Source organism: Canis aureus, chromosome 33, assembly GCF_053574225.1.
Source record: "Canis aureus isolate CA01 chromosome 33, VMU_Caureus_v.1.0, whole genome shotgun sequence".
In the NCBI taxonomy this organism is placed as follows: domain Eukaryota; kingdom Metazoa; phylum Chordata; class Mammalia; order Carnivora; family Canidae; genus Canis; species Canis aureus.
Genome location: NC_135643.1, coordinates 36,450,040 through 36,473,946, shown reverse-complemented (window position 1 = coordinate 36,473,946; position 23,907 = coordinate 36,450,040). Strand labels below are relative to the sequence as shown.

Below are 23,907 nucleotides of genomic sequence, written 5' to 3'. Positions count from 1 at the left end.
TATTAATCTCACATTAAATTTTCTTAATTATTAAAGAGCTATTATCATCCTTATTTTGGCACTATTTAGTGAAAAATGATTCCCTTAAAAAGAACTGGCTAGCCTACCAATTTCTGGAGGGACTGAATATGTTGTCCATTACTGCATGTAATGAAACCTACCTGCCCAGTATACTTGAAACTAATGTAATAATGGTATCAACTATACAAAAAAAAAAAAAAAAAAAAAGAAGAAGAAGAAGAAAAGAAAGAAAAAAGAAAAGAAGAAAAAATCTGTCTACCCATATCTATAATCTGCTGTACAATTTCTCACTTCATTGCTTATGTGGTAAGAAAGTATTAGACATTAGAAAGAATATTTCTAAATATCTTCTGACTCTCAGAACACAGAGAGCCTTCAAAATCATTCAGAGTGGGGCATCTGGGTGCCTCAGTCAGTTAAGTGTCTGCCTTCAGCTCAGGTCGTTATCTCAGAGTTCTGGGATCAAGCACAATATAGGGCTCCTGCTCAGTGGAGCGAGTCTGCTTCTCTTTTTCCCTCTGCCCTATGCCCTACTCATGCTCTCTCTCTTTCAAATAAATAAATAAAATATTTTAAAAAGTCATTCAGAGTAACAAAAAAGCCTACTCAAACTAATAGCTGATTAACTTGAAACCTTAAAAAAGCCTATTTTTGAAAATAATAAATTTTATATCATAATTAAAATTATAAAAAATAATCTTTAGTTTTGTAATATTTTGAAACCATTTGCAGAGCTCTATCATAATACATCCAAGCTTTTGGGGTGCCTGGATGTTAGACAGTTAAGCATCCAATTCTTAATATCAGCTCAGGTCATGATCTCAGGGTTGTCTCTCGGGGTGGTGAGATCAAGTCCTCCATCAGACTCTGTACTTGCATGAAGCTTACATAAGATTCTCTTTCTTTCTCTCTCCCCCTCTGCCCCTCCCCACTTCCCTCTCTAAAATAAATAAATAAGTAATCAATCAATCAATCAATCAATCAATCCAAGCCTTAGATTCCCAACAAATTATAAAGAAAATGAGAAAGAAGGAAATCTTGTCACTTGTGACTACATGGATGGACTTTGCAGGTATTATGCTAAGTGAGATAAGCCCAAGAAACACAAATCCTGTATTAGGATCACTTAAATGCAGAATCTGAAAAGTCAAATGAAACAGAGAATAGAATGATGGTTGTCAAAAGTTAAGGAGTGGAGGAATTTGGAAGAGCTTGGTCAATAGGTACAAACTTGCAGTTAGAAGATGATACATTCTGGACATCTAATGCACAGCATTGTAATTACTGTCAATAATCCTGTACTACCGATTCCTAAGAGACTACATCATAAACCAGAAATTAACAAAATGGCAATAAGTATATACTTATCATTAAATGTAAATGGACTTAGGACTCTATAATCAAGGGAAACAGGGCAATGGAATGGATAAAATTAAACAAAAAAACAAAGAGAAAAAAGACCATATACGTGCTGCCTACAAGATAATCACTTGGACATAAAGACAAATATAAGCTAAAAGTAAAGACATGGGAAAAGATTTTCCATGCAAATAGACGCAAAAGAAATAAAGGAAGAAGCTGGAGTAAGAATACTTATATTGGACAAAATATACTTTATTTTGTTATTAATAAGCTTGCTACAAATACTGTAGCAAGAGACAAAGAAGGGCACTGCATAATGATAAAGGGATCAATTCAACAAAATGATATAACAATTTTAAGTATCTATGTACCCAATACAGGGGCACCAAGATACATAAAGCAGACATGAACAGACATAAAAGGAGAAACTGATAGCAATACAGTAATAGTAGGAGACTTTAAGTCCCCCCATTACATCAACATGTGATCACCCAGACAGAATATCAAGAAGGAAACTGTTTTTTTTTTTTTTTTTTTTTAATTTTATTTATGATAGTCACAGAGAGAGAGAGAGAGAGAGAGGCAGAGACACAGGCAGAGGGAGAAGCAGGCTCCATGCACCGGGAGCCTGACGTGGGATTCGATCCCGGGTCTCCAGGATCGCGCCCTGGGCCAAAGGCAGGCGCCAAACCGCTGCGCCACCCAGGGATCCCGGAAACTGGTTTTAAACAATACATTAGACTAGATGGACTTAATAGGTATATGCAGAATGGTCCATTCAAAAATAAGAGAATACACATTCTTTCAAAGTGTACATGAAACATTCACCAGGTTAGATCACAGATTGGGCCAAAAATCAATTCTCAATAAATTCCAGAAGACTGATCAAGCATCTTTGCTGACCATAATGGTATGAAACTAGAAATCAACTATAAGGAAAATAATTGGAGAAAACACCAACATGTGGAGGCTAAAAAACAGTCCACCAAATAAGCAATGGGTCAATGAAGAAAGAAACCAAAAAGGTAACTTAAAAAAACATGGAAACTAAAGAAAATAAAAACACAATAGTACAAAATATTTGGGATGCAGTGAAAGCAATTTCTAAGAGAGAAGTTAATAACATAACAGGCCTACCTCAAGAAACAACTAAAATCTCAATCTTAACTTACACCTAGAGAAACAAACAAAAAAGAATAAAGTCTAGAGTCATATTTAAAAAAAAATGAACTCTCAGTAGAAGGAAGGAAATAAAGATCATAGAAAAAATAAATTGTGAATTAAAAAAACAAAGGATCAAGAAACCAAGAATTGAATTTTAAGAGATAAATAAAATTGACAAACCTTTAGCCATGATCATCAAGAAAAAAGAGAAGGCCTAAACAAACAAAATCAGAAGTTGAAGAGGAGAAGGAGAAGCAACAATCAACAACACAGAATACAAAATACTTGAGAGACTACTATGAAAAATTATATGCCAACAAATTGGACAACTTAGAAGGAATGGATAACTGCTAGATTCATATAATCTTCCAAAACTGAATCAGGAAGAAAAGAAATTGGAAAAGATTACCAGTGACATAATTGAATCAGTAAACAAAAGAATTATCAACAAACACAATTCCAGGACCAGACAACTTCACAGGTGAATGTTTTGTAGAAAACATTTAAAGAAGAGCTGATACCAGACAGAGAGACACTGCAGAAAAAAAGAAACTACTGACCAAAACCCCTGGTGAACATAGATGTAAATATCCTCAACAAAATATCAGCAAACTGAATTCAATAATACATTAGAAGATACATTGACCACAATCAAGTGGGGCTATTTCCAGGGATGCAAGAATGGTTCAATACTCACAAATCAATCAATGTGACATATCACATTAACAAAACAAAGAATAAAAATCATATAGTCTTCTCAATTGACCTAAGAAGAGTTGACAAAATTCAACATCCATTCATGATAACTCTCAAAAAAGTAGGTTTAGAGGGAATATACCTCAACATAATAAAAGAAATATATAAAAAACCCAGAGTTAACATCATACTCAATGGTAAAAAACAAACAAACAAACAGACAGACAAACAAAAAACCCAGAACTTTTTTTTCTAAGATCAGGAATAAACAAGGATGCCATTTTCACCACTTTCATTCAACACAGTACTAGAAGTCCTAGCTGCAACAATTAGATAAGGAGAAGAAATAAAAGGCACCCAAAACAAGTCTATTTACATTTGCACCAAAATAATTAAATTCCTAGGAATAAATTCCACTAAGGAGGTAAAAATCTGCACAATGAAAACTATAAAACATTGCTAAAAGAAACTGAAGATGAAATAAGCAAATGGAAAGATATACCATTCTAATGGATTGGAAAAATTAATATGGTATTTAAAATGTCCATACTATCCAAAGTACACTACAGAGTTAATGTTATTGCTACCAACAGCATTTTTCACAGAACTAGAATAAATAATCCTAAAATTTGTATGGAATCACAAAAAATTCTGATTGTCAAAAAAAAAAAATTAAGAATGATGAATGAAATTGGAGGTACCACAGTCTCAGATTTTATATACTACAAAGCTATAGCAAGCACAACAATATGGTGCTGGCACAAAAACAGACACAGAGATCAATGGAATAAGATAAAAAGCCCAGAAATAAATCCACACTTATATGATCAAATAATCTGAGAAAGGAGGCAAGAATACAAAATAGGTGAAAATACAGTCTCTCCAATAAATAAATGGTGTTGGGAAAGCTGGAGAGCTGCACACAAAAGTATGAAACTGGATCATTTTCTTACACCATTATACAAAAATAAACTGAATATGAATTAAAGATCCAAATTTGAGACATAAAACGTTTAAAAAAGAACATAACCAGTTATCTCTTGTACATCACCGTTAGCAACATATATAGATAGGTCTCCTCATGCAAGGGGAAACGAAAGCAAAAATAAACTATTAGGATTAATCAAAATTAAAAAGCTTTTACACAGCTAAGAGAGCCATCATCAAAACAAAAAGGCAACCAACTGGATGGGAAAAGATATTTGTAAATGATATATCTGAGAAGTAGTTAATATCAAATTAAAATGGACTAATACAACTTGATGCCAAAAAAACAAAACAAAACAAAAACATATAGGGATGCCTGGGTGGCTCAAAGGTTAAGCCTCTGCCTTTGGCTCAGGTCATAATCCTGGAGACCTGGGATTGAGTCCCACATTGGGCTCCCAGCATGGAGCCTGCTTCTTCCTCTGCCTATATCTCTGCCTCTGTGTGTCTCTCATGAATAAATAAATATATTTTTTTAATTTGTAAACATTTTTTAAAAACCCAAATTATGGGCAGAGGGCCTAAATAGAGTGTTCAAAGTACACTGCAGAAAAGTTATGAAGATTTACATTTATATTTTCCACAGGGAGAAATGATAAGAAGCACAAACACAGAAATAAACGAGTAGAGATATAATGAGTTTGTCGGAAATATGACATATTTTGGCCAGATTCTAAGAGACAAGTGTGTAAAAAATATATTTTACGTCTTCATTTATTCAGTGTAGAAATGTAAAACATCACTGCACTTGCTGTTTAGAGTATAAAAAATATATAGAATGTGAAATTTTAAAATGCACTAAGGGATACATATTTTAAAAAACAATTTTAAGATACTTTATAAATATTTTTATGTTTCCTATTTTTCCTATTTACATTATATTTTATTTAGAATTCTATCACCTCTCTGCTAAAAATGACAATAATCAACTAATTTATTTTCCTGCTTCAAAACTTAAACCATCAAATCCAGTATCCACCTAGCTTCCACAAGAACTTTTTGAGAAAAAAAAAAAAAAAGATTAATATTAGTCATTGTCCCACCAAACTAAATCCAAAGTATCTTCCATGACACACAAAATCTCCTACTCATCTACACCCTCATCTTACCTCCTTCTCTCTTGCTTAATCATGGACAACAATAAAGAAAAACTTCTTTCCCATTTACACAATCTTGTTTCATTCTTCTGTCTCTTTATGCTTCCTACATGAGTGGACTATATTCCCCTTTGACACAGTCTTTATTTTTAATTTTATTCTTATGTTGTCACTTATTTCCAGAAATGCTACTTCTTCCAGAAATTTCTATAAATTCTACTGGATTTTAGTCATACCCAATCCTCACATTTTTCCCCAAACACTTTACTCTGCTCAGATTGCCTCTCATTGGTTCTCCATAATACCCTACATTTCTGCCCATTTTATCTCTGTCTCCATCACCTTCTGTAAAAGGGGTGCTAGTTTTATTTGTATCTTCAGTACTAGCGATGTATATACACACATATACACACATATCATATATATGTATATATGTGTAAAACTGCATAAAAGGCACATACATACATAAATATATAATATTAATATATAATATTGTGTGGTGATTTTATTAGTCATTTAAATGCCACTGAGCTTTATCAATATACGTATAGGACACAGATTTGAGCCCAAGAATTCTTGAGTCAAAGCTAATGCTCATTTCCCTATGCTTCATGTCTCTAATTGATAATATTAGAATTAAATGAGTTGAACATTCATAAAATATATGTGTATCATATTTTAAATGGAAACTCATTTTCCCAATTTTTTCACTCTGAAAGCATTTTTATACCAAAAGATATATAATTATATATTCTAAAAATTAAATGTCATTATGTTTACCTTAAATTATTAAAATTGATATATAATTATAGTTTGCAGATAACATCCATAACTTATAGTGAAAACTAATACATAGGTACTAAAGAGCTCAAACATATAAAAATTGAATAAAATTAGGAACAAGGAAGCAAACTATTTTTAAAAATTAAAGACAGTTGTTTCCTTAAAAATTTTTCTACTTGAGATCATACACCCACAAATGAAGCAATCAATTCATATATCCAAATATATTCCAGAGTAATTGTAAAAACATTTACTATTTTTAAAGGAAACTTAATTATTTTTTTAAACTGACATCCATTACATCATCAGATTTTCTTCCATTTACATACAACATTATTTGGTGTCATAAATCTAGAGGCATCAAAAAATACAAGCCTACATAAAGCATCCTACTTATGCAAATAGTGCATCTGCTGCTGTTTGAGGAGGCCAAAGACTATTTCCAACTAGAATCGGACAACCATAATACAACACAGATTAAATCAATCGAAATCAATTTATATTAGAAATATTTAAAATTTAAATATTGTGTATAACCTGCTCAGAGAATCACTTCAAATTTTCCAGGAAATTTGGATGTCAAATCATATTTCCACCTACCAATACTCATTGTTCCCAATAAATAAAAGTTTCCTCTGCATTTTACTCAGCATAAGTATCATTTCTAACTATTTTCCATTATTACCATAATGACAATTTATTTTCTGGTTAATATTAAAATCTTTCCAGTACTTGTATATAAAAGGAGATTAAACCAAGGATAAAATAACAATTTTTTAGGTTTAAATATTTTATAGATTATTTTCTCTGTATAAGGAAATACTGGTTGGATACTCATGCTTTTAATTGCATTATTAATATGTATGACTGAAATAAAAATAATGTTGTACAGTTTCAGAAATATGGCTATATATAACTTATTAAAGAGTCCAGTTCTAGGCCAAATCATAGTACAATTTTTCAAGGCTAACCATAGGCAATCACAAGGCTTTTCCTGGCAAGTCTTAAAGGGGCAAACTTCCCCACATTAGACTGAGTGTCCAACCAGTGCATTACAGTTTTTTTAGAGGGAGGAGGAGACTAGGACCCAGCCCAAACACCCTCTACCAAGTCACTCCTTCCATGGCCTGCCAAGCTCATAAACATGTCTTTATTGCTAGCTCTGCTTAGACTTTTGGTGGTGGAGTCTTGACTAAAATATTTCTCCATATTGACTCAGGACTTTTCCACTACTAGCTCTTTTCTCTCTCCCTCCTTCAGACTCCCTAGATCCATGAAATGGCAGGAGCTTTTTATTCAAGGCTCTTCAGCAGTGAGAGGATTACCCCCATTTGTACTACTTGTCATCTGACTGACACTCTCCCTATACTAGTCCATGGGGGAAAATGAAACATTCCTGCCTACCTCCCTTATTGGCCTCTTACTTACATTACTGCAGTAAATGAATGAAGATTTGATTTGATTTGATTGTTACTTTCAGTCCTTGTCCTAATTGGCCACTTCTGCACCCAGAAGCTCAAAACTTAATCTTATGTTTCTTCCAACATAAGATTGGAAGAAATCTTCTCTGTGAAGAGAGCTGATCAACTATTATCAACTATTACTAGCTCATAGATCAAGCAGGAAAACTGTACTCATTTAGAAAATATATGCTTTAAATGTAAGATGGTTTTCTGAATCCTGGAGATAACATTTAAAATTTGCTAAAAGTGTATAGCTACTAGGTTTATGTTATAATTAATTCTTTTGAATTTACTTATCTACATATTTAATAACAAACTGATATCAGGTATTAAATTATTAACAGGTGAAAAAATTCTAAGACTTACATTGGCTAAAGACAGAGTTCAGTACAAAGCAAAGATCTTTGGAATATATCATTTATCTAACAGTTACTAATATTGACTTCTTTTTAATAAGTGATTTGTATTTTATTCTAAAGATGTTTCTGAGCTAATCATTTTTTAACATAAGGATATGATACAGTTCTATCAGTATCAGTGACAAGAGATTCACTATAAACAATCTGTAAAGATGAGGTAGGGGAAGAGATATAATTAGAAGGATTCATGACAGGGGGTTTTCCTCCTATCTCTCACAAAGGTATGCTGCCTTGTATTGTCTCCAATGTTTTAGACCACTGATAAAAGAAATAAAAACAAAACAAACAACAATTTTAAAAAGAAATGAACACATAGTACTCTGCACCCCATTAAAATTATAATTTTAAATGCCTATTTTGTATGTATATTGTGATATATTTCATGTTATCAAACTTAAAATTTGTAAAACAATACACTTGTAAAAGTCTAGTCCCATACTTGTGCCCTCAAATAATTAGTCCTGTATCTAGATGCAAATTTAAAAACACACAGTGTTTTGAATAAAATTCTAAAAATATGTTATATATATTCAAGTCAAAATGTGTACTCTTTTTTCTGCTTTTTACACCAAGGGTGCCATATTATTACTATTATATCCAGTTTTTATCAAGTAAATGGTGAAATTCCTAGAAATTTCTCAGGTCCCCACAGCCTTATGTGGGAATTCTAATGCTATCATATTATTGGCAATATTCCGTACTCAGCCATTTTATATCCATACATATTTTATGCCTGTGTATGTATCATAGTGGTCGATTAATATTAGTGCATAAACACAGTCCTCATTCATATTTCAGCCACATAGAAACTTTCCTGACATAACATTTACTCAGTCTCCTGGGGAAGAGCCTCTTGTTTCAACATTATTTTGCTATCAGACATAATGATGCAATCAGTGATGGTACAATAAATAACCTGCATATATTTTGTGTGTCCAAATGCATCTGTAGAATCAATTCCTTGAATTAAAATGGTCAGTTCAAATGATTATATAATGGTATATTTGAAAAATATAAATTATAAAATGACTTATCTGGAATCAATTACTTAATGTCTGTGTTGCCCACTAGAATATATTAGCTTGGTAACTTTATCTTCTTTCATAAAACTTAGTGCACTCCAAAGTATAATAATACACTGTTTTGCACTGTGTCAATGAAAACTTTATGAAATTTCACATTGTTTATCTAATAGCTGATTCTATATTCTTAACCAACATACTTTCTCTCTGGAACGGCTCTTCTCCATCTTGAAACACTTTATTTCCATTGGTTTCTACTGACTTACCAGTTTCCTCTAGCTAAAGCCATTATACCATTGGCTTAGAGTTTTACACTTTGGGCTACCCCTTTTGTTGTTCCTGTTGTTGTTTTCTGGGCTGTGTTCAAATACCTAAGTTCATTTGTTGTACTAGCTCAAGCACTTACCTTACTTATCTAAATAATCTCACCTGATCCTTTGCTTTTAGACACCATGCTGGAGATTCCCACAGAGATATCTCCAGCACTGATCTTCCGATGCCCATGTTAATCTGCCTTCTTGGATTATTGAGGATTTCTCTGTTTTCAGTGAATTGAACCTCCACTCACTTTGTTGCCAATGTTGGAATCCACTATTATGCATATTTGGCCAAAAGTTCTCTCTTAAACTATTTACTAGTCTCTTCACTTTTCTCTAATTTGTTTCCCCTAAAATCCACTCTTCTCATAGCACACAAGGTGATCACTTACCACTCTAACTCAGTTAATGTCATATGTCTTCTTCAAGTCATGGAGTGGCTTCTCATTGCCTTTGTTCTTCTTCCATATGTCTCCCACTATTCCTTCTGATCTTCATTCTCTAAGTTTCAAAAACATTGGTTACCTTTATATTTTGTTATTCATTTGTCAAATATTTGCTACTTGCCAGTCTTCACTTTCAGTAATGGGGATACTACAGATAACAACAACAAAAAAGACAGATGGTCAAAAATATAAACTTCCAGTTATAAAACAAGTAAGCTGCAAAAATGTAATTCACACCATAGTGATTATAGTTAGTAATATAGTATGGCATTGCATATTTGAAAGATGTTGAACAGATCTTAAAAGTTATCAGGAAGAAAAAAATTGTAACTATGTACAGTGATGGATGTTAACTATATTCATTATGATCATTTTGTAATAATACAAATATGGAATAATTATGTTGTATACCTGAACATAATATAATTCTGTATACCAATTTCATTTCAATGAAAAAATAAATAAAACAGAATAAAAGAAAAATTCTTTGTTTTTATAATGCTTTATTTTACTGGAGGAAAATGAGAATGGCATTTTATGCCAAATGCATAATATGGCAAGTGGTATAAAACACTAGAAGAAAGAAAAAAATAGGTTAAAGTTTAAGGGTCATAAAGTGATGACAGATATAGTATTTTTTAATAAGATTGCAAGTGAAAGCCACAGATACAAATGTGGAATAGCACAGTGGGATGAAAGATGAGTAGTTACAAAGGACCTGAGACTGGAACATTCTTGATGCATTGAAAGCAGAGTATAACTAGTGTGGCTGGAATGGTATTGGAGAAACTGAGGATAGACTGTCAGTAGGGGAAGAATTATGTAGAGACCTGCTTGACATGGAAGTTCTTTGTTTTTATTGTAAGAAGAGAAATACAGAGACATGACACTATCTAACTTCAGTTTTTGAAAGATCATTCTTAGGGTAAAATGTGGAAAATATAGTGGGTGGATATAGAAACAAGGGTAAAAGAAAGGAACTTTCAGCGAGCTAATGCAAAATTCTAAGTGAAGATGATGGTGCCAGGATGCCTGCTTGACTCAGCCGTTGAGCATCTGCCTTTGTTTCAGGGCGTGATCTTTGTCCTGGGATCAAGTCCTACATTGGGCTCTTAGGAGAAGCCTGCTTCTCCCTCTGCCTAGGTCTCTGCCTCTCTCTGTGTGTCTCTCATGAATAAATAAATAAGATCTTAAAAAAAAAAAGATTATGGTGCCATGAACACATGAACATAGGCTAAACAACCATTATCTAATTCAGAATGTGTTTCAAACTAGATTTGCTAATGAATTTCATGTGAAAGATGAGATAGAGATATTCAAGATGAAACCATGGTTGTTTGTTTTTTTGGCCACAGCAATTAGAATCTGTACCAAATTGAGCAAATTTAGAAAAAGTAGAAATTGAGTGAGGAGAATCTTTCCTTTTTCACAGGTTAGTCATCTGACATGGAACAGACAAGGGGGAAGAGAAGCAGCAGCCAAGTGAGATGGGAGGATGGAGAGTTAGAAAACACATGAAGAAAATGATCGATATTGTCAAATGCTTCCAACAGGAAAGGGAGATAAGCAAGTAAGAATCACTATTGGATTAGGTGGTGTCAAGGCCTATGCTGACCTTGAGAACTGCAATTTTGGGGGAATTATGGGGATTTAAGCCTGACTAAAGTGTGTTCGATATGCAATTATAGGAGTACTAATAAAGGCAAGGAACATAGACAACTCTTTCTGGGATTTTACTGTAAAAAGGAAAAACATGATAGTTTGTAGAGTGAATTGAGGACAATACTTTTTTTAACTGAGCTGGGACTTATATAGCTTATTTGGATAGTGATAGAAATAATGGAGTAGAAATTTAAGTTTTAAAAAATGATGTGACATTATGAGAGAGAGAGAGGTGGTAGATAGAGGTGAGATCCTGTGCTCATATGCTTAAGTCAAGCAGAATAATCTGATTTTCTCTCTACTAGTTCTTTTAACTTATTGAGAAATGTTGAAGACCCAACTATAATTGTGGACTCATTTATTTCTACTTTCAGTTCTTTCAGTTTTGCTTTGTATATTTTGAAGTATTCATTAAGTTTTCTATTGTATTTTATTACTGATTCCTACTTTAATTTCATTATGGTAAAAGAACATATTTTGTAATATTCCAAATCTTTTAAATGTGTCTAAGTTTTATTTCATGGACCAAGATAAGCATTCTATGCACACTTGAGAAAAAAGAATATGTGTTTTGCTATTATTAGGTGAAATTTATTATTTATAAACGTCAATTAGGTACAGTTGCTTGATGGTGTTTGGGTTTTTCCCCCTCAATTCTCTATATCCTTTTTGATCTTTAATTTACTAGTTCTATTGGTGACAGGAAAATGTTAAAGATAATTTTGACTCTTTCAATAATGTTTTAGTTGTTACCCAGGATTTAAAATTTATACTTAATTTTTCATAAACCATTTAAAATCAGTATTTTTTACTCCAGGTTAAAGTTTAGAAATTTCACAGTTCCCTTTACCTTCCCCACTTTAAGCAAGATATATTCAAATTATAGATTATATCTACATACACTGAAAACCCTATTAATGCTTTATATATGTCTGTGTGTGTGTGCGTGTGTGTGTGTGTGTGTGTATATATATATATATATATATATATATATATACTGTATGTATGTATGCATATATTAACTGCCCTCTTCTAGAGTCCTTAAAACATGTTTGCAACTATATAAATATACATACATACATACATACACAGACACACACAGACACAGACACACATACACACACACACAAATTACCAAATTTTAAGAACTCTAGAGGACAGGCTGAAGTTTGAGGTGGCAGCATAGAAAGACACTGAACTTACCTCTTTCCATGGACACACATATGGAACAATTCCTTCTTAAAAATACCTGAAAACTAGCTGAACAGTCCCTCCGAAACAAAAGACAAAAGGGCCAAATGAAGATGATTAGGAGAGGCAGATATACAACCTTGTCAAAAACTTTACCCCTAATAAAAAGGGAACTCACAAATATGGAGCTTTTCCTTAAGGAGCAAGGGGTTTGTGCTCCACATGAGACACACCAACCCTTGGGACTTGTACCAGAGAGATTAAACCCCCAAAATGTCTGGCTTTGCAATTCAATGGGGATTACACCTAAAGAACTGAGATACTTCTCTTTAATGGATTGCATGTAGACTCAATCAACCTGGGACCCAGTACAAGAACAGCAGTTTGAAAGGACCTTGACTAATACAAAAGAGAGTCATTTTCTAATCTTAAAGTGCCTGAAACACAGGCAGAGGTCTGTTAGAACTCTCTCCAGGGATGGAGGCACTGGTGGGCACCATTTTTGCATTCTCCTTCTACCTTGCTAGCACCAGTGGGTGTACATAACACCCTTCTGCTGTCTGAAAAAAGCTGGCAGGCAAGGCTTAACCTTGTGCTCTCTTGCTGAAATGTTAAGGCTGGCAAGCATGCCATGCCCTACGTTCTCCAGCTGCATTGCTAAAACTACAGGGTACATGCAGTCCACACAAGAGTGTCCTTTGATCACATGGTTCTAGCTTGCATTTCTGGCTCTATGGGATTATAAAATTGAAAAGACATTTCTTAGCAGGCTACTAGTCTCAGAGCATTGCCCAGAAAGCAGCCTAAAACACACTCCTGGTATTTCTGTGAAAGAGGTCTGTTTACTTGTCTTGAGGCTATACCCTGAGGGTTGGACCTCATGTTTGCCACATATCTAGAGGTTTCAAAGGTGCTTTCAGGGAATAATGGCTAGGAATGCCATCTTTGCCCTCTATCTTGGCCTTTTTGGAGCTCATTCGTACTTCACAGAAAGGAGCCTATACACATATCCAGAGCCCTGATTTCTGCAACTGTCACACCAGGAACCTGGTCTGGAGGCCAGCAGAGATTAGCATATGGTCCCACAGACTGCATAAATTTGCACACTTTAAAAATTGCTGTTTGTGGGTCTGGCTTTCAATCATTCTGAAGCTAGGTTCTGACAGATCTTGGCACACCCCCAACAACTGGGATGCATCAAGAATAAATCAGGCTCTTACATAATCACAACGGTGTGAGAGACAACCAAGAACTATGGCAATATGGAGCAAGAGGTTTATCTCTGACATAAGACCACTTCTTCAAGACTGAGAGAGGTAGCTCTTTCACCTAATAAATTGTAAAACACTGAAACCTATATTACACAATATGTTAACTACCTGGAATTTAAATAAACACTTGGAAAGACAAGGGGGAAAAAGGGAAACAGAGAATCAAGCAAAATAAGAAAACAGAGGAATATGTTCCAAATGAAAAAATAAAATAAAACTTAAGAAAAAAGAAAAAAAAAGAAATTTAATAAAGAGGGAGAGAAGTATTTTACATGATAAAGAGTTCAAAGTAATGGTCACAAGGATGCTCACAGAACTCAGGAGAAGAATGGGTGAACACAGTGAGCACTTCAAAAAAGAGACAGGAAATATAAGTACCAAACTAGTACAGAACTAAAGAATACAATAACTGCCGAAAAGTACACCGGACAGGTTCAATAGCAGACTATATTAGACAGAAGAAAGATTCAGTGTTCTGGAACACAAAGCAGTAAAACCGACCCAGAGTGTCAAAAATATTTTTTTTTAAAGATAGCCTAAGGAACTATGAGACAACAAAAAGCAAAAATAACATTGGTATAATAGTAGTCCAGAAGGAGAAAGATAAAGTTGCAGAAAACTTACTTGAGGGGCACGTGGTTGCCTCCGGTGGTTAAGTGCCCAACTCTTGGTTTTGGCTCAGATCATGAGCTCAGGGTTGTGTGATCAAGCCCCATGTCAAGTCCCAGGTCAGGCTTCCCACTCACTAGACAGTTGAGTTTCTCTCCTTCTTCCCCTCTCCATCCTCTGGATCACACTCACTCTCTCTCTTTCTCTCTCTAAAATACATAAATAAATCTTAACAAAAAGAAAAAAAATGATTTGAAGAAATAATGGCTGAAAACTTTCCAAATCTGAGAATTGACATCCAGATCCAGGAAACCTAGAGAGTTCTAATTAAGATGATCCCAAAGAGATCCACACTAAAATGTATTATAATTAAAATGTAAACATTTTAAGATAAAGAGAGAATCTTAAAAGCAACAAGCAACAAAAAAAAAAAAAGAGAGAAAAAAAAAGCAACAAGAACAGCTTATTACATACATGGGAACCTTCATGAAACTATCAGCAGATTTCTCAGCAGAAACTTTATAGGCTAGAGGGAAGGGCGATGATTTACTCAAAGTGGTGGTGGTAATGGAGAGAGTAGCCAAAATCCTCCAAACAAAAATATTCTACCTGGCAAGTTATCACTGAGAACTGAAATCTCCTCCAGAGTTTTCCAGACAAACAAAATTAAAGGAGTTCATCACCATTAAACTGGCCTCATGAGAAATGCTAAAGGGACTTGGTTAGGCTGAAAATAAATGGCACTAATTACACAAAAACTTATAAAAGTAAAAGTCTCACTGGTAATGTAAATATATAGTAAAGATAATAAATTAATCACCTATAAAGCTAGTATGAAGGTTAAAAGAGAAAAATAGTAAAAACTAATGACAACTATAATTGACAAAATGATTTAAAATGTGACATAAAAAAACACTTTTTCTGTGGGAGTAAAAATGCAGCTTTAAAATGCTTTCAAACTTGCTTTGAGATAGCCTGTTATACATACAGATTGTTACATGTGAACTTCAAAGTAACTCACAAAGAAAAAATATTTTGTAGAAACACAAATAACCTTTAAAACAAAGACCATAGCAAGAGACAAAGAAAGGCACTACATAAGGATAACGGGATCAATCAAACAGGAGGATATAACAATTGTAAATATCTATGTTGGAACGTTGGAATATCTAAATACATAAAGAAAATTTTAGCAAACATAAAGGGAGAAATTAACAGTAATATAATAATAGTAGGAACTTTAACACCCATTTACTTCAATGAATAGATCACCTAGGCAGAAAATCAACTAGGAAGCAGTGGCTTTGATCAGCACATTAAGCCAGATGACTTAACAGGTATATATAGAACATTCCATTCAACAAAACAAAGCAAAACAAAACAAAATAGAATACACTTTTCAAGTGCACATGAAATATTCTCCAGAATAGTTCACATGTTAGTTCAAAACACATTTCCCAATAAATTTAAGAAGACTGAAGTCATATCAAAGCATTTTTTTTCTGACCACAATACAAAACTAGCAGTCAATTAAAGAAAGTAAATTGGAAAAAGAGCAAATAGTATGAGGCTAAACAACATGCTACCAAACAACAATGGGTCAAAAAGAAATCAAAGAGAAATTTTAATAATACATGGAGATAAATGAAAATGAAAACAAAAAAGTCAAAAATCTTTAGGACCAAGCAAAAGGTAGTTTTTTTTTTTTTTTTTTTTTTTTTTTAAAAGGTAGTTTTGATAGAGAAATATATAGCAATACAGGCCTACTTCAGAATATAAGAAACATCTTAAACATACAATTTAACCTTATACCTAAAGGAAATAGCAAAAGAGGAACAAATCCCATCTTAAAGGATACTGAAAATGCATTTGACAAAATATAATATTCATTCATGATAAAAACTTTTAACAAAGTTGGTTTAGAAGGAACATATCTCAACATAATAAAGACCATATATAACAAGCCCACACCTAACATCATACTCAATAAGTAAAAAAGCTGAATAGTTTTCTTCTAGGATTAGAAATAAGACAAGAATGGCCACCATGGCCACTTTTATTCAACACAGTATTTGAAGTTCTAGTCAAAGCAATTAAGAAAAAAAAAAAAGAAAATAACATATCCAAATTGGAAAAAAAGAGGTAAAATTCTCACTATATGTACACAACATAATTGTATATAAATATATAGATTTATGTACATAAATTATCTAAATAAGTTATCTATATATGATATAGGTAACTATATATATATGTTTATATATATATATATATGTGTGTATATATATATAGTGTGTGTGTGTCCTCCAAAAAGTTGTTAGAACTGATACATGAATTCAGCAAATTTTCAGGGTCCAAAATCAACATACAAAAATTGTTACATTTTTATACACTAACAGTGAACTACCAGAAAGGGAAATTAAGTAAATAATCTCATTTACAATTGCCTCAAAAAGAATAAAATACCTGGAAATAAATCTAATCAAAGAGGTGAAAGATCTGTGCTCTGAAAACTATATTAGTGAAAGAATTTGAAGATAATAAAATACCTGAAAATATATACCATGCTCACAGATTTGAAGAATTAATATTGTTAAGTTGATGAGCAACTATTACCCAGAGAAATCTACAGATTTGATGGAATCTCTATCAAAATGCCAATGGCATTTTCACAGAAATAGAGCACAGAGCCCTAAAATTTGTATGAAACTATAACTGACCCTGAATACCCAAAGCCTCCTTTTTTTTTCACCCAAAGCAATCTTGAGGGGAAAAAAAAGAAAAAAGCTGAAGGAATGATTCTTCCTGACTTAAGCTATAATACAAAGGCATAATAATTAAAATAGTATGACATTGGCATAAAAACAGCAACATAGATCAATGAAACAGTATAGAAAGCCCAGAAATAAACTCATGTGTAAAATGGTCACAGGAGCCAAATGGCAAGGATCCAAATATATAGCCAGTGGGGAAATGATGGTCCCTTCAATAAATGGTGCTGGGAGAACTGGATAGTCATATGCAAAAGAATGAAACTAAACCACTATCTTACACCAGACACAAAAATTAACTCAAAATGGGCTAAAACCTTGAATGTAAGACTTGAAGTTATAAAACTCTTAGATAAAAATAGGCAGTAGCAACTTGATATCAGTCTTGGTAGATTTTTTAGCTCTGACTCCAAAAGCAAAGGGAACAAAAGCAAATTTAAGCAAGTGGGACTACATGATACTAAAGTTTCTGCACAGCACAAAAAAATGCAACATACTGAATGGGAGAAAGTATTTGCAGTCAGATCTAAAAAAAAAAATGTGTAATCTAAAAATATAATGGAACAAACAAAACAAAACTCATAGATACATAGAAAAGAACTGGTGTTTGCCAAACTGAATGGGGGTTGTGGAGTGGATGAAATGGGTGAGGGAGTTACATTTCCATTTACAAAATAAAGTATAGGGTGTAGTATACAACAAAGTAAGTACAATCAGTAATATCATACAGCATACTGGAAAGTTGTTGAGACAGTGGATCTTGAGGGTTCTCATCAGAAGAAAAAAATATGTAACTTTGTGTGGTGGCAGATGATGGCTGGACATGGAACAATAATAATTTCGCCATGTATATCAATGTCTAAACACCATGTTAGAAATGGAATTCAATAATGTTATAGATCAAATGCATGTCAAATTAAAAAAATAGCTTAGAGTTTAAAAAAAGAACTCTTGAGGAGAATAGTTATTTCATTTACTCAAATATATCATTTTTGTTGCTAACCTCTCCTTCTGGATGTTCTAGTGTTTTAAGTTGCCTACTGATATAATTTCCCTTCGGTCTTAAGACTTTCTTTACCAACAATTTTAAAACATACTTGCTAGCTATGAATTGTCTCAGTTTTTCTTCATCTGAGAATATCTTTATTTCACCTTCATTTCTGAAGCATATTTTCACTGGGTATAGGATTTAACATTGACAGTTTTATTTTTTTCCTAATACTTTAAATATGCACACCAGTTCCCTCTTGGACTTCATGGTTTCTAATGAGAAAAATTTTAATTCTTATCCTCTTAAGCTAATGTTTCTTTCCTTGCTACCAATGCAGCTCTCAATGCCATGAAACTGTGATCTGGGGTATGAGGAAAAAGAAAAAGGTTTAAAAAAACTACATGGGATTTTCTCTCCTCACTCTGAGCATTAGACATTTCCTGTTCCTTAAGCCATATGTAAGAAGATTCACTTCTAGCTATCTCTATCCTGATACTCAAACCAGACTTCCAGCTCAGTTAAATTTATGTGGTGGACTAAAGGCATTTGTGAGGAAAATTAAAAATAAGCTCATGTAGGTTTAATAGTGCTTCGAATTTTGGCATTCTTCTCTGGCCCAGAAGTTTCTATCTATTTTTCAGTCCTTAGATACCTTTCCTATGCATCCTGTCCAGATTTTAGTTTTGCATTTCATGGGAGAGTCAGGGCAGCATATGTGGACACCATATCACCTGCACAGAATCCTATAGAAATTACTTATGCCTTCTTCTAGGACTAAGGAAATAAGGATTAAAGATCTACAGAAATAATTAAATAAAAAGTGAAAGCAAACAACAAAAAATTTTGTTTCTACCTTACAGTTTTATTCTACATTTCAGTTAATACACAGAGTATTTCAATATACACAAATATACCGCTACGAATTGCTGTATTTATACCATCTTATACATAAGTATTTTATGTTTGGGGCCAGCCTTCAATTTATCCTAAGCAACAGACATTAACTTGAAACCCAATTCCGGATTACGGGTGAAGGAAAGGCCAGCCCCTGCAGGGTGGTGGGTCCGGCGGGTCTGGTGTGGGAGAGCAGGAGTTTTGGCAAGGGCTTCAGGACGACTCCCAGGGCGTACAGGAGCTGGGGGCTAGAGCCCCGGGCCTGGGCAGCTGGGGTTGAACGGGCCTTCTAGCTCCGTGTTTCCCACCTCACGCCGCCACCGCTTCTGGCAGTCTCAGCTGTCCTGCTGAGGCAATGTCATCCCTGTAGCCACCCATCTGCTGAACAATGGTAGTGGGGTAGGAGTTCTGCAGTCTCTGGAGCATATGATTGCGGCAGTGAGAAGCAGAGTGCTGGAGATTCACAGCCATTTCCCCCACAAACCTATTATCTTGATTAGTTGGAGTACAGGAGCTTTGGTGGCCTGTCACGTGTCAGAAATGGAGTACGTCACCGTGGCTGTCTTCCTTGGGTTCCCTTTACTTAACGTGGATGGCCCCAGAGGGGATGTGGATGATCCCCGTGTGGATATGAAGACTTCAGTCCTCTTTGCCATTGGGCAGAATTCCTTGCAGTGTTATCCCGAAGCCATGGAGGATCTCCGGGAGAAGATTCAGTCTGAGAACAGCTTGGTGGTGGTTGGAGGAGCTGATGATAATCTCAGAATACATAAAGCAAAGCAGAAATCAGAGGGGCTGACTCAGAGCATGGTGGACAGGTGTATTCAGGATGAGATCGTGGACTTTCTGACTGGAGTGCTGACTTGCACCGAGGGGCATATGGGCTCTGACCCCACGATCAGGATGCTAAGAAGAAGCCTCAGGATGCAGCCCACAGACACTTGGCCTTTGAGGTCCCTGAGTGGGGCAGTCGGCCTGCCTCACCAGCTAGCTGCCAAGCTGCCTGCCTCACCCTCAGGCTTGGAGGATCTTTCCAGTGTATCTAGCAGCCCCACCTCAAGTCCCAAGACCAAAGTGACCGCAATGACCTCTGCCCAGAAGTCCAGTCAGATCGGGAGCTCTCAGCTCCTGAAGAGACATGTGCAGCAGACAGAAGCTGTGCTGACTCACAAACAAGCTCAAGTTCCCATTTCATCAGAACAAACAGAAGAGGCAGAGAAAGAAGATCTTAGGGTCCAGCTGAAGCGCCATCATCCCTCTAGTCCTCTTCCTGGCAGTAAGACCTCCAAGCGACCTAACATTAAGGTGTCCCTTATCTCTCAAGGGGACACAGCTGGAGGGCCTTGTACTCCTTCCCAAAGAGGAGTTCCAGAAGCTGAGGGAGGGAAGCCCATCACCATGATGCTGGGGGCAGGCTTCAGCTGGGGCCAAGGATCTCACAGGACTTCTCACCACCAAGTCAAGTGCTTCTGAAGGGGAAGTCTCAGCCAGCCCAGCCTCCTCAGTGTCCAGCAGCACAGCACCTGGTGCCTTCCACACACTCCAGAGCTGCCTGGTGGCCACCTCTCCTGGGAGCTCCCTCCCTCCCACATCAGCCAGCAGCCTCTTCAAAGCCTCAGCTTCAGCTTGCAGGATATCAGCAGCAAGACCTCTGGCCTCCCAACAAATCCTTCCCCAGGGCCAGCCCCACAGGCCACCAGTGTGAAGTTGCCCACCCCCATGCAGAGCCTGGATGCCATCACCATGGGCACCAGAACCATTGTTCATACCATTCCTGTGGCCACCACTCTCTCCTCCTTGGGAGCCACTCCTGGTGGGAAGCCCACAGCCATCCACCAGCTGCTGACCAATGGGGGCCTTGCTAAGTTGGCAAGCAGCCTCCCCGGCCTGGCTCAGATCTCTAACCAAGCATCAGGCTTGAAGGTCCCTACCACCATTACTCTGTCACTGCATGGCCAACTGAGCCGAACCACTACACTGAGCCCCATGGGCTCGAGAGCAGCCCCAACAGAAGAGCCCAGCTCCCAGGCTCTGCCCTCCAGCTTGCAGCGCCTGCCTCCAGCACTTGAAGCTGCTGTGCGATATAGCCTCCTTTACCAGGTTGGTGATGGCTACCGTGCAGTGAGCCCTGGGCACATGTGCTGTCTTGCTGAGCTGTCCACTCGTCTGAAGACCTCTTAAGACCTCCATTTTTGCCTCCCTGCCATCTGTCTTCAGAATGGGCCTCAGGGTCTCATGAAACCATTAGGCTAGCAGCAAGGGAAACATTGTCCACTGGCACCTATGGGTCTATATCCCAGAATCACCAGGTTCCTCTGCAGATCTGGCTGTGCATGAGTCAGAGGCACTTCTTCTCTAGCATTAGCTGTGACTTGACCTAAGTAGCAGTGTTGGACTGCTCGCGACATTTAATGAAGGAGTTCCTTTTGGAAGTCTGTGCCGCCCCCATGCCAAGTTGGTTGGAGACATCCACATGCTCTGGGGCTTTTATGGAGTTAGAATTGAGAGCCCTTTGCTGAAAACTGGATCATCCTGGCCTACCGACAGTTGTGCAGTACCAGAAGGCTGGTTTTGGACATCACTGTTGCTTTCCCTGAGCAGCCATGTGAGAACGTGCCCCATGCAGCTTCTCCCTCTTAAGAACCATATCAGATATTGAGTAACCTGCTGAGACCTGGGCACTCCTAAGTTCAAATCCATGATAAAGTAAAGAGGACTGGGCTGTTATCTTTTAATTCCTTTGGTCACTATAGATGGGGAACAGCTATTGCCAGGAAGTAAAAGATGGCCTGGCCCCTTTTTTTCATCATGCTTCAGGGATTTCCTGTATCCGGAAAACTTACAGGGCTAAAAAGGCTGAAGAATAGGAATGGGACAAATGAAGTGGCTTAAAGGCTGTGCCAGTAAGTTCTGTGGAGAAAACTTGGGGTATGAGGCTTTGCACCTAGTACCTGAGGAACTGTTGATTCAACATGGAGATGAGGAAAATTTGCCAAGTTACAGGGAAGAAACCCCAACCCCTGAAAATGCCATCTCCAGTGCTTGGAAGTGAAATGGAAACAGCTAAGTTAACATCTTGGCTGTCCCAGGAAGTTCAGCATTAGGATGACCAAGGCTACGTTTTAGTGTTTGTTTCCATTCCATGCACCTTCTTGTCTTCTTGCTTAGAAGTGAGAAGGTTATTGGCATTGACTCTACTGTGTGGGGCTCCTGGTACCAGCCTGAGCCCTGGAGAAGTGATCACTGAAGATGGAGCTCTGAGCCCCTCCTTACGTCCTCACGATACTTGCACACCAAAGAAGTTTTAGATTTGGTGTCATACCTGTCCTCTAGATCAGGTTGCCTGCCCTTCCCTACTCTACAATGTTTCCAGCCAAGGTGATAATAAATAGAGCAACCCAGGTGTGACTCTAACTCTGTTCAGTATCTGTAGGCAGGAAGGTCCACAGCATGCCATGGCAGTGGTCCAGGGTCTTGACCTGTGGTGTAACATATATGCAAACCAGGCTGTCTGTCTTTAGTCCAGGAGCTTTACCTGCCTGTCTAACTGGAAGCCAGGAGAGAGAACCTCTTGTGTAGGAGTCTGAGACATGGCAGAAAGGGGTACTGTGGGCAGTGGGGTGGTATGTGTGATAGAATAGAAAGAACATCCTGAACACCAGGCCCTCCCTCCCTAACCTCTTGCAGAGCTGATCTCAGCAGTGGTTTGCACAAAATTAGGCTTTGTTCTCTCATTAGCTGGTAGGTAACTGCTCTCAGAAATTCATTTAGTAAGTTTGAGGAAGATATTAAATCTGAAAGTGACATCCATGGGTCAGGGGTTTAGTAACTTTACAGGTAGGATTATACATCAATAGAAACCAAAGACAATAAGACTGAGACTTTGTGAAGCTTTTAGGAATCATTTAGGACAGGCAGAGGGTCCTGAACAACTCATTCATGACTTAGGAGTATGGCCTAGACAGTGCTAGAGTGGTTGCTCCTAAAAGATACTGGCCTAGTCTATGCTGGGGCCCAAGGAGAAACTAATGCATCGTCCTGTGTTTGTGTAAACCCTAGTATGCTTCCCATGGATGAGGCTTGAGTTGTACACCTTGAAGAAAGCCAAACCTGTAAAGGGGAGTTGTGAGAACATTGACTCTTGTTCACCTTGGAGGGACAGGCTAAAAGGGGAGATGGCTGAAGTCCATAAGTCATATTCTTCAATGCCACACTTCTGCACCCAGAAGAAGCTCTTTCTTCTACCTATCATGAGTCAGACCTGGAGTCCATAACCTCAGATGGCAATACTACTGGCTGAGAATGTAGAAGGATCAAGAAAGCTTTAGTTAAATTCTTGACATTCAACATGACAGGTGCATGTCGATGCCCTATGGAAGATGTCCTTGTGCTTTAAGAAGAGGTCACTGGGCAGTCCAGGTGGCTCAGCGGTTTAGCGCAGCCTTCAGCCCAGGGCCTGATCCCAAAGACAAGTCCCACATCAGGCTCCCTGCATGAAGCCTGCTTCTCCTTCTGCCTGTGTCTCTGCCTGCCTCTCTCTGTCTCTCTCTCTCTCTCTCTTTCCCACTCTCCCTCCCTCTCTCTCTGATGAATAAATAAATAAAATCTTAAAAAATAAAAGAGGTCACTGATGGAGGAAGATCTCCTACCTGTTCTTGGCTCCACCAGTAGAACAATCTTGGGGTGGGTGGGTTATAGAACTGAGCTGCTGTCTCGATTCTGCTCTTACATTAGCAAAGAA

General features: G+C 36.7%; 2 long non-coding RNA genes and 1 pseudogene across 7 annotated transcripts in view; 2 read left to right on the top strand and 1 right to left on the bottom strand.

Annotated features, from left to right (window-relative positions):
• LOC144304006 (uncharacterized) overlaps positions 1–23,907 on the bottom strand; it is a 251,087-nt gene that overhangs the window by 163,009 nt on the left and 64,171 nt on the right. For all 5 annotated transcript variants that reach the window (XR_013370984.1, XR_013370982.1, XR_013370980.1 and 2 more), the window contains exons 3-4: positions 14,526–14,719; positions 9,724–9,832 (exon numbers count right to left, since the gene is read on the bottom strand). This is a non-coding gene — a long non-coding RNA (uncharacterized LOC144304006). The remainder of the gene's footprint in view (positions 1–9,723; positions 9,833–14,525; positions 14,720–23,907) is intronic.
• The window catches only part of LOC144304007 (uncharacterized), a 50,466-nt gene that overhangs the window by 19,560 nt on the left and 6,999 nt on the right, over positions 1–23,907 (top strand). The window contains exon 3 of one of the 2 annotated variants that reach the window (XR_013370985.1): positions 11,210–11,347. The exons of the other annotated variant lie outside the window; for it this stretch is intronic. This is a non-coding gene — a long non-coding RNA (uncharacterized LOC144304007). The remainder of the gene's footprint in view (positions 1–11,209; positions 11,348–23,907) is intronic. 2 annotated transcript variants of the gene reach the window in all.
• Positions 17,901–22,144, top strand: LOC144303932 (KAT8 regulatory NSL complex subunit 3-like; annotated as a pseudogene).